The sequence below is a fragment of the Choloepus didactylus genome, chromosome 4 (assembly GCF_015220235.1).
Source record: "Choloepus didactylus isolate mChoDid1 chromosome 4, mChoDid1.pri, whole genome shotgun sequence".
NCBI lineage: Eukaryota > Metazoa > Chordata > Mammalia > Pilosa > Megalonychidae > Choloepus > Choloepus didactylus.
In genome coordinates, this window is record NC_051310.1 from 92,914,200 (window position 1) to 92,926,004 (window position 11,805).

Sequence of the window (11,805 nt, forward strand, 5' to 3'; positions counted from 1 at the left end):
CTAGCCAGGGCAATCCGGCAAGACAAAGAAATAAAAGGCATCCAAATTGGAAAAGAAGAAGTAAAACTGTCATTGTTTGCAGACGATATGATCTTATATCTAGAAAACCCTGAGAAATCGACGATACAGCTACTAGAGCTAATAAACAAATTTAGCAAAGTAGCGGGATACAAGATTAATGCACATAAGTCAGTAATGTTTCTATATGCTAGAAATGAACAAACTGAAGAGACACTCAAGACAAAGATACCATTTTCAATAGCAACTAAAAAAATCAAGTACCTAGGAATAAACTTAACCAAAGATGTAAAAGACCTATACAAAGAAAACTACATAACTCTACTAAAAGAAATAGAAGGGGAACTTAAAAGATGGAAAAATATTCCATGTTCATGGATAGGAAGGCTAAATGTCATTAAGATGTCAATTCTACCCAAACTCATCTACAGATTCAATGCAATCCCAATCAAAATTCCAACAACCTACTTTGCAGACTTGGAAAAGCTAGTTATCAAATTTATTTGGAAAGGGAAGATGCCTCGAATTGCTAAAGACACTCTAAAAAAGAAAAACGAAGTGGGAGGACTTACACTCCCTGACTTTGAAGCTTATTATAAAGCCACAGTTGCCAAAACAGCATGGTACTGGCACAAAGATAGACATATGGATCAATGGAATCGAATTGAGAATTCAGAGATAGACCCTCAGATCTATGGCCGACTGATCTTTGATAAGGCCCTCAAAGTCACTGAACTGAGCCATAATGGTCTTTTCAACAAATGGGTCTGGGAGAGTTGGATATCCATATCCAAAAGAGTGAAAGAGGACCCCTACCTCACCCCCTACACAAAAATTAACTCAAAATGGACCAAAGATCTCAATATAAAAGAAAGTACCATAAAACTCCTAGAAGATAATGTAGGAAAACATCTTCAAGACCTTGTATTAGGCGGCCACTTCCTAGACTTTACACCCAAAGCACAAGCAACAAAAGAGAAAATAGATAAATGGGAACTCCTCAAGCTTAGAAGTTTCTGCACCTCAAAGGAATTTCTCAAAAAGGTAAAGAGGCAGCCAACTCAATGGGAAAAAATTTTTGGAAACCATGTATCTGACAAAAGACTGATATCTTGCATATACAAAGAAATCCTACAACTCAATGACAATAGTACAGACAGCCCAATTATAAAATGGGCAAAAGATATGAAAAGACAGTTCTCTGAAGAGGAAATAAAAATGGCCAAGAAACACATGAAAAAATGTTCAGCTTCACTAGCTATTAGAGAGATGCAAATTAAGACCACAATGAGATACCATCTAACACCGGTTAGAATGGCTGCCATTAAACAAACAGGAAACTACAAATGCTGGAGGGGATGTGGAGAAATTGGAACTCTTATTCACTGTTGGTGGGACTGTATAATGGTTCAGCCACTCTGGAAGTCAGTCTGGCAGTTCCTTAGAAAACTAGATATAGAGCTACCATTCGATCCGGCGATTGCACTTCTCGGTATATACCCGGAAGATCGGAAAGCAGTGACACGAACAGATATCTGCACGCCAATGTTCATAGCAGCATTATTCACAATTGCCAAGAGATGGAAACAACCCAAATGTCCTTCAACAGATGAGTGGATAAATAAAATGTGGTATATACACACGATGGAATACTATGCGTCAGTAAGAAGGAACGATCTCGTGAAACATATGACAACATGGATGAACCTTGAAGACATAATGCTGAGTGAAATAAGCCAGGCACAAAAAGAGAAATATTATATGCTACCACTAATGTGAACTTTCAAAAATGTAAAACAAATGGTTTATAATGTAGAATGTAGGGGAACTAGCAGTAGAGAGTAATTAAGGAAGGGGGAACAATAATCCAAGAAGAACAGATAAGCTTTTTAACGTTCTGGGGATGCCCAGAAATGACTATGGTCTGTTAATTTCTGATGGATATAGTAGGAACAAGTTCACAGAAAGGTTGCTATATTATGTAACTTTCTTGGGGTAAAGTAGGAACATGTTGGAAGTTAAGCAGTTATCTTAGGTTAGTTGTCTTTTTCTTACTCCCTTGTTATGGTCTCTTTGAAATGTTCTTTTATTGTATGTTTGTTTTCTTTTTAACTTTTTTTTCATACAGTTGATTTAAAAAAGAAGGGAAAGTTAAAAAAAAAAAAAAAGAAAGAAAGAAAAACAAGGAAAAAAAATGATGTAGTGCCCCCTTGAGGAGCCTGTGGAGAATGCAGGGGTATTCGCCTACCCCACCTCCATGGTTGCTAACATGACCACAGACATAGGGGACTGGTGGTTTGATGGGTTGAGCCCTCTACCATAAGTTTTACCCTTGGGAAGACGGTTGCTGCAAAGGAGAGGCTAGGCCTCCCTATATTTGTGCCTAAGAGTCTCCTCCTGAATGCCTCTTTGTTGCTCAGATGTGGCCCTCTCTCTCTGGCTAAGCCAACTTGAAAGGTGAAATCACTGCCCTCCCCCCTACGTGGGATCAGACACCCAGGGGAGTGAATCTCCCTGGCAACGTGGAATATGACTCCCGGGGAGGAATGTAGACCCGGCATCGTGGGACGGAGAACATCTTCTTGACCAAAAGGGGGATGTGAAAGGAAATGAAATAAGCTTCAGTGGCAGAGAGATTCCAAAAGGAGCCGAGAGGTCACTCTGGTGGGCACTCTTACGCACACTTTAGACAACCCTTTTTAGGTTCTGAAGAATTGGGGTAGCTGGTGGTGGATACCTGAAACTATCAAACTACAACCCAGAACCCATGAATCTCGAAGACAGATGTATAAAAATGTAGCTTATGAGGGGTGATAATGGGATTGGGAAAGCCATAAGGACCACACTCCACTTTGTCTAGTTTATGGATGGATGAGTAGAAAAATAGGGGAAGGAAACAAACAGACAAAGGTACCCAGTGTTCTTTTTTACTTCAATTGCTCTTTTTCACTCTAATTATTATTCTTGTTATTTTTGTGTGTGTGCTAATGAAGGTGTCAGGGATTGATTTAGGTGATGAATGTACAACTATGTAATGGTACTGTAAACAATCGAAAGTACGATTTGTTTTGTATGACTGCGTGGTTTGTGAATATATCTCAATAAAATGATTAAAAAAAAAAATTAGGCAAGCAAAGAAGTGATTGCCATAAAAGTTAGGACAGTGGTTACCTTTGTCAGGAAGGAAGTATTGATTGAGAGAGGATATTAAAGATGGATTTTCCGGGGTGCTGACAATGTCGTATTTCTCACCTTGAGTAGTGGTTACATGGACATTCATTTTGCGTTAAATCATTGAGCTAAACATGTATGTCTTGTGTACTTTTCTGTAAGCAATCTATATATCGTGAAATGAGAAAAGGTTATAAAACTGTTTATATGGCATGGTCTTAATTTTCCTTTATAAACGCATATTAATACACATTCACATAAATTAAGTTTGATCTGGAGTGATATACAGCAAGATAAAAATGGTAGTTATCCCTGGACAAGACCACAAATATTTTTTGTTTGTTTGTGTCTGTGCATTTTCTGCTCTTTCTGTAATAAGCCTTATTGCTTTTCTAATAAGAAATAAAGTCATTTTGCTGTGCTGGCCTAGGAATAAACCAACAGATCAATAGAACAGAACAGAAAACTGAGAAAGCGATTCAATAGACATAAGAATTTGATGTATGATAAAGGTGAGCTTTCAAATCAATGGGAAAAGATGGAGAGTTCAGTATGTTTCATTGGTTCAACTGGCTACCAATTTGGAAGATAAAATTGAGCTCTGCCTCATACCATATGCTAAATAACATCCACATAATTTAAAGCAAACAAAAAAAAAAGTTTTAGCCGTACTAAGTAAAATCGTAAAAATTTTAGGAGAAAATATAAGCAAATAATTCCATAATCTTGGAGTAGGGAAGGTCTTTCTCAGCCTAGTAATGAAATTGGAAAGAACAAAGGAAAAGGTTGACAGATTTGACAACATAAAAACATAAAACTACACTATATTTTTTAAAAACTACTTTAAGTTCACAACAGTAACAGCTATAAAATACATAGGAATAAATTTAACAAGGAATGTGGAATGCCCATATGACGACAACAAGAGAAACTACTGGAGTACATAAAAGAAGAAGTTGGAAAAATGGAGAGCTTAGTAGAGGATAGTGGAATTTATTCACTGCAGCTTTGCTTAAAGTAAAAAAGGAGACTACCTAATTGTTCATGAAGAGATGAATCCCTATGCTTGAGTGTTGTGCAGTGGTTTAAAAGAATGTGCTAGCTCTAAATGTGCTTCTGTTTTCTGTCACCCCAAGCCTGGACCAGGAGTCCTTGCTAAGCTCCCAAGGGACCCTGTTTAGCAGGGGGTGGAGTCAGTGTGTGCGAGGGACACGCCCCAGGCTTGGTGGTCCTTATGCTGCCCCTCCATCCACTACCCTTGTGTTCTTGGAGACTCACAGGCTGCTGCTGGACCGTGGGAGCAGATCTGGCCTCGCCTCAACTTCTGCCCTCACACCAGGATCTGCCAATCTCCAAGTTTCCATACCATGGGGCTGGCCAGATTCCAAGACTCCATTCAACCTCTGTGCTCCAGTCCAGCTTCCAACCCAGAGTCCTGAGTGAGGCTGCAGCAGACATGGCCAGGCCTGTGAGTTCAGGCCATCTTGGCCTCCTGACACAGATGAAAAATGACAATGCACGCACGAGTGGTTGCAATGTGACTGCCTGGTCATCACTTAAAAGTCTGTGGCTAATGCAGCAACACGGCATCGTGGTGTAGGAAGAAATTGCCCGTGGGTCCAGATGTCCAATCTGGATAACACAGATAGCCAAAAGCCACTGTAAATTAGCTAGGGCAAAGTGATTAAAAAAAAAAAGAAAAAACAGATTTTCTTTTTTAGACTAGACCACCTGCATTCAAATCCAAGTTCTACATTCGCTATACCTGTGTGACCTGTGACGTTTAACAAGTTATTTAATCACTCTGTGCCTCAGTTTTGTCATCTATAAAATACTACTTATTTTCATGTCTCAGAAACTTAAATCCACCAGTGTTCCTATGCCAGACAAGTCCTAAAACCCGAGGCAACAGCCTCTTTAAGATCAACTATCAGATGCGACCCCCTTCCCCATACTGTTGACACCCCCTTTCAGAAAGAACAAGTTAGGGTGCTCATTGCCTAGACACCCCTGAAGATGGAGAAGGAGATTAAGTGAGAGGAAGGCATAGCAACACATAAGATACGATTTAACAAAGGTCTCATAGTGGAACTGTACCCTTTGAAATGTGCTCTATAGCTATTCGTTGAATTGTGCTTTGCAAGTCTTCACCTTTATATACACTATATTGCATAATAAGGAAAGAACTGAAACTGTGGAACTATAATCCACAACAGTTTTTGAAATTACCTATATAACTGCTTGTTGAGCTGTACATCGAAAGTTAACACCTTTCTGTATGTATGTTAAATTTACAATAATGGGAACAGCTGAAGTTGTGGAACTGTGGCCCATGACAGTCTTTGAAACTTGTTCTCTATTTGTGAAGTCATACTTTGAAAGTTATCACTGTTATGTATATATGTTAAAGTTCACAATAAAAAATGCATTAAAAAGTAAAATAAAATACTACTTATACTAAAATGCTATTATAATAGTTTCTACTTTCCCAGGCCATTATGAGTTAGTTTATGTAGGTATACACTGAGAACTGTGCCTGGCACCATGATTACATAAGGGTTAGTTGTTGCCATCATTACACTGGAGTCCAGGAGACCCAGAAAACCCCTGCCCAGGCAGAGCTCCACCATGGACAAGTCTATCTCCCTGACACTTCTCCTAAGAGAGAACAAGAAGGTGGAGAAGCCATGCTCTCAAACTCCCGGCCTGATGTCATCCAGCAATGCTGGCTGAGCCCTGAGTCTTGTGCCCTAATTGCAGTAAAATGTAACAGTAGTAAAAAGCATAGGATGGAGACATCAGAGCACACATTTTGTGCTGGTTTTCAACCCATCCCTCCGGTATCAGGCCCATGCCCAGCTCATATGGAAATGGAGCTTTGGTCCTCATTTGACTGCTGACCCATGTCTGTGAGCTCCTCTGGGAACCTTTTGGCCCATTGGCAAGTGTAGCCTTCCAGGGCTCCCTGGCTCAGGCCTCGGGCCCACCCCTGCTGTGGCCCCCTCAAAACCTACCTCTACCCCACTGAGGTCTGATGCCAAAGGATGCCCATGGCAAGTTAAGTGAAAAAGCAAGATGTGGAACAGTGTCTCTAGTACAATTAAAAAGTATGTATGAAAATGCATTTTTGAAGTCTAGAAGGATATATACCAAACTTCAGGGTGATGGGTTGGGAATTTTCCAGGGACAGGGATGTGGGAGGTGGGAGATGGGGATCATATTTTCACTGTTTGCTATAGTCCCATCAGTATTATTTGAAGTTTTCATAACAAGCATATGTTACTTTTGCAACTAAAAAGGAATAAACATTTTTTTCAACAAATATCAAATTATGGGAAAATATTTACAACACATATGTAAGTGTTTATGAATGAAAAAAATAGTTGAAGAAAATAGAATAAAAGAGCAACAGTGGTTGTCCCTAGAGGATAGTTTAAGGTAAATTTTTATCCCCTTTCTTTATCCTTTTCTATATTTTCCAAATATTTAGTCATAAAAATGCATTATACTTTTCTAGTCAGATAAATATGATTTTTTTAATTAAAGGGAAATAGGATAATTGAAAAAAGAATTAAAAAGAAGATCTGAAAGGAAACCAGGAAGCATAAAAGGCTTGAAAGGATCAAAGTTTAAAAGGAAAAATAATGGAGAACAATACCAATCAGGATGCTACAATGTACTAAAATAATACAAAGGAACAAGCTAAAGTATTAAAAATTAATAGCCAGAAGAGTTTAAAAGAAACACTAGAATGCAGGCTAGTGCTGAGCACTTACCCAGGTCTTGCAGGTGGGAAACCCCGGCTGAGGTCCAGGAGCACCCTTGCCAAGGAGGGAGATGACTGTCCCGTTGGCAGCAATTTGTGGGCACCAAGCAGACAGGGCCTCTCCTTCCCTGATCCTCAGCCTTTCCAAGGGATGTGGGTATTTTTCTAACGCCAGGCCTTGCAAACGCCTCGAGGGCCGGGGCTGGGCTGCTACCTGCTTAAGTCCCTGCTAGGTTCATGCATGGGGGAGACGTGCCTGTCATCTGCCCTGCACCACCGTGAGGCCTCCCAGACCTCACACCCACGGCATTCTCACAGGTGGCCTGGGCAAATCACCTCGTCAACCAGAACCTCAGCTTCTACCCTGCTTTATAGAGCTATTGTTGCACGGATGAATCAGATGATGTTTGCAAAGTGCCTTTTGCACAGCAGGTGGTTAACAACTGACTAGGGAGTAGGTTAACAAATGACCTGTGAGTAGGTAATGATGAGTGGCATCCCATCCCCAGGTCACAGCACTGAAATCCAGAATCCCTGCCTGCCCAGGGCTCCCGATGGTTGCCTCTCTGCCCTTCCACAAAGACTGACTCTTCCTAGTCTTAGCAACCCCTCAGCCCCTGAGGAAAGAAAGCACCCAAGCTGTCCCATGGTAACCCCCAGCCAGCCAGGAAGACCCATTGTGCAGGCACAGCAGGGGGCCCTGAGACAGGCAATGAGCCTTCAGCAGACCCCCTCCTCACCTAGACCCCAGACCATAGCCCCCAGCCTCAGCAGCATCCCCTGAGCCTGTGTGCAGCCCAGAGCCCTCTGCCAGCTCCCTTGGGACCCTGAACTGCCCTCTGGGGTTATTTGAAGAGGATGCATTAATGGTCATTAGTTAATTTTAGAATGACATTCCTTCCTAAATTACAAATAAGCCCTTAAATGTATAGCTGCAGATAGCCCAGAATTGGCATTGCTGCTAAGAGCAACAGAGGCTATTGGGGGCAAGTGTTTTTCAAACTGAAATGTGCAAGGGAATCATCTGGGGATCTAGTGAAAATGCAGATTCTGATTCGTTAGGCCCAGAATGGGGCTAGAGATTCTGCATTTCTAACAGGCTCCCGACTGCTGCTGCCGCAGCTGGTCCAGGGATCATGCTTTGAGTGGCGGGCTGCTGGACAATACCCTCATGCCCAGGAAATCATTAAACTGAAGAGTACTCCAGGGTCCAGGGCTTCCTGCTTTCCCCGCTAAGGATGGATCATGCCTTCAGCATTTGCAATGGGGGATAATGCCTGGCATATACTAGGTGCTAAATAGATGTTAGTTGGCCTGAAATGAAATTATTTCCAGGAACAGGAACCTCTTGTGGTGGAGGCAGCTCTCCCATGGTTAGAAAGCTCCTTCTGTTGAGCCAGCACAGCCTCCCTGAAATTGCCACCTACTGGCCTTGGCGCAGTCCTTGGAGCTTCACTCACCAGGCACTGAGGCACAGGGCCAAGGCTGAGAGAAGGGTTTGCAACCTGCAAAACAAACAACAAGCAAACAAAAAGAGATTGACCCCCCAAAACTAAAAGAGCACCATCAAAATTAATAAGCGTCTGCAAAATGTAAATTCACAAATGGGCCACCACAACGCAACTCTCACCTAGTTAGATAGAAATTATATTTAATTGTGGATGGAGATGCATTTGAATGTGTTTCGTGTCATCTCCAAAAGTTAAGTGCTTCTCTGCACTGTTTTTCTTAGACTCTCCCCACATTAGGAGTCAGCAATCGTGTCTTCCCCAATCCATTGATCCCTTAAGCTAAACCAATTCTGCAGGTTTCCAGACTCTACCCAGCTGGGAAACATCTCAAAAAGAGTTCAGGATGCTTCATTTTTTTTCTGTTAAAAATAACAGTGGAATAATACCTTTTATGCATTAAGCCTTTTTTATAGTTAGGATTATTTCACTAGCTTACAGGCTCAAAGAGACAGAACATCATTAAGATGCCTCTCTCTTTCACCTTCTCATCTTGTTGGTTACCAAGACCCATCAATCTTTTCTCTTTAATATCCCTTGAATGCACCTTTCTACATTCACTGTTTAAATTCAGGCTGCCAGGATTTGCTGCCCAGATTCCTACTACAGCCTCCTGCCTAGTCTTCCTCATCATGTGCTGCGTTCCTCCCAAATCACCTTCCCTGTTGCTGCTTGAATAATCTTTCTAAAATTAAACATGAGGGAATCATTCTACCACTTAAAACCTTCTATGGCTCCCCATTGCCTCCAGAACAAAGGCCTAACTCCCCAGCCTGGCCCACAGGACCCTTCATGCCGAAATGACTTGCAGTCACCCCCATCCCCTCCAACAACAACAACAACAAAAAAGAGGAGTCACGCTGTGTTTTACCTCTATGCTTTCATGCACACACTAATTCTTCTGCCTGAGATCCCTTTCCCAGATTTTCCACTGGCAAAACACAACCTTTTCTCCAAGCCAGTACGTCTGATGAGTGAATGAGTGAGTGAGTGAGTGAGTGAGTGAGTGAGTGACTGATGCATATGGATGAAGACATTTCAAACACACTTGACAAGTGCTTGGGAGGATTTTAAGAAAACAGTCTTGGAATCCCAAATGTCAGGGCTGGAGGGAAGGGGTGCCTATGAGAATATCTGGTCCAATCTCTTCACTTCATGAACAGGAAACCAAGGCCAGAGTAGAGCAGTGATCAGTCCACGTTCCCATGGGGACTGGTGTCAAATCTGGGAAGAGAAGCCAGGTCTCCTAATCCCAGTCCAGACTTTTCCCCATCACTCCACACTGTCTCCTGACCATGGAATGCTCTTCCCGAGGGCCTGTTATTCTTTGAAGATTTTTGTTGCTTCATTATCTTCCCCGAGTACCCCATCCCACTCAATCTTTTAGTCCTTTTCAGTAAAATATCTGAGCCATATTCATTTCCTTGACAGATGATTAAAACAGTAATCCCCAAATCTGGAACATCAGAATCACCCAGAAAGGAGATTTAATAAAAACACAGTTTTTCTGGGAACTACTCAAGACCCACTATATCAAAAACTCTGGAAAAGCCCCCAGAAAAATGTGTCTTATTTAAAGTGCCCCCAAAAGAGCCAAGAAACTGGTATCTCTGGGTGTCTCAGGTGAGGGGAAATGGGAACTGGAGACAAAAATGAAAGGGAGACTTTTCACTGTCAGTCCTTTTGTACTTTTAAAAATTCTGAACCATGTGAAAGTGTTGCCTTTTAATATAGAGTATAATGTTGTAAAGGAAAGAAATTTAAAGGAAACCTTCTCAGCCAATTCTGAAGTGAGTGCCCCAGGTTTGGGAACCACTGACCCAAAGTGATCCTGGCAGGCTTCTGGGAGGAGGAGTAACTCTGAGCTAGGCTGCAAAGGTCAGGAAGGTTTTGGTCTTGGAAAGAGAGGGCACGTTACAAGGGAAGGAATTACAACATCATCATCGTTACCGTCCACACAAACCTTCATTTTAAGTGCCTGTAGGGTCTTAAGCATGAGGTTGATGTGCTGTCTCATTTAATCCTCACAACGGCCACTCTGCGGGGTGGGCACTGCTAGCCCATTTTACAGAAGAGAGCGTGGATGGCAACTGGGGGGAACCAGTGAGAGGACCAGTCTACGTGAATCAAACAGTGCAGGTATTGATAATGCAGAAGGTAGGGGCCAGGTCATCTCAGGCCTTGACACCGGGCAGAGACGTCCCTGTGATGCCGTGAACATGGAGAGGCCCTACAGGTTCTCAGGCTATGACCTGAGCGGCATTTTCAGCAGGTCAGCCCGACAGCAGTGTATGGGAGAATCCTGGCTGAACTGCTGTGCCCTGCTCTAGGGTGGAAGCCCACGCATTGCCAAATAGGTGACGAATAGATGTGCAAATAGGGGGTCAAAGAAATCAACCTCTAAATTCAAAACAAAACCCTAATGAGATACCACTTCACACCCACTCGGATGGCTCACCAAAAAAACCAGAAAATTGCAAATGTTGGTGACGATGTGGAGAAATTGGAACTCTCGTGTATTGCTGGATGGAAAGTAAGTGGTGTTGTCACTGTGGAAAATAGTTTGGCAGATCCTCAAAAAGTTAAACATAGAATTACCGTATAACTCAGCAATTCCGCTTCTAGGTATATACGCCAAAGAAATGAAAACAAGGACAGATATTTGCACACCAATGTTCATAGCAGCATTATTCACAATGGTGAAAAGGTGGAAACAACCCAAATATCCATCAGTGGATAAACAAATAAATAAAATGTAGTATATAGGTACAATGGAATATTACTCAGCTGTAAAAAGGAATGAACTTCTGATACATGCGACAGCATGGATAAATCTTGAAAATATTATGCTGAGTGAAATAAACCAGATACAAAGGGATAAATATTGTATGATTCCATTCATATGAAATATCTGGAATAAGCAAATTTATAGAGACAGAAAGTAGATTGCAGTTTATCAGGGGCTGGGGGGAAGAGGGATGGGGAGTTATTGCTTAATGGGTACAGAGTTTCTGTTTGGGGAGATGATAAAAAGTTTTGGAAACAGATGGTGGTGATAGCAGAAAAACAGGGTGAATGTAATTGATGCCACTGAACTGTACACTTAAACATGGTTAACATGACAAATTATATGTTATATATATTTCACCACAATAAAATTTTAAAAAGAAGAAATCAACCCTGAAGTGGCTGCCCCATTCTCCAGACCCTTTCCCCTCTACACTCCTAGCTCTCCTCTCTGCATGACTCTCACCCAGGCCGGCAAGTGTCCTGAGCAGAACCTGTCGGGCAGGGCTGCAGTGTACCATCAGGAGGCTGGCATGGGGGACCGTGCACCTCCCT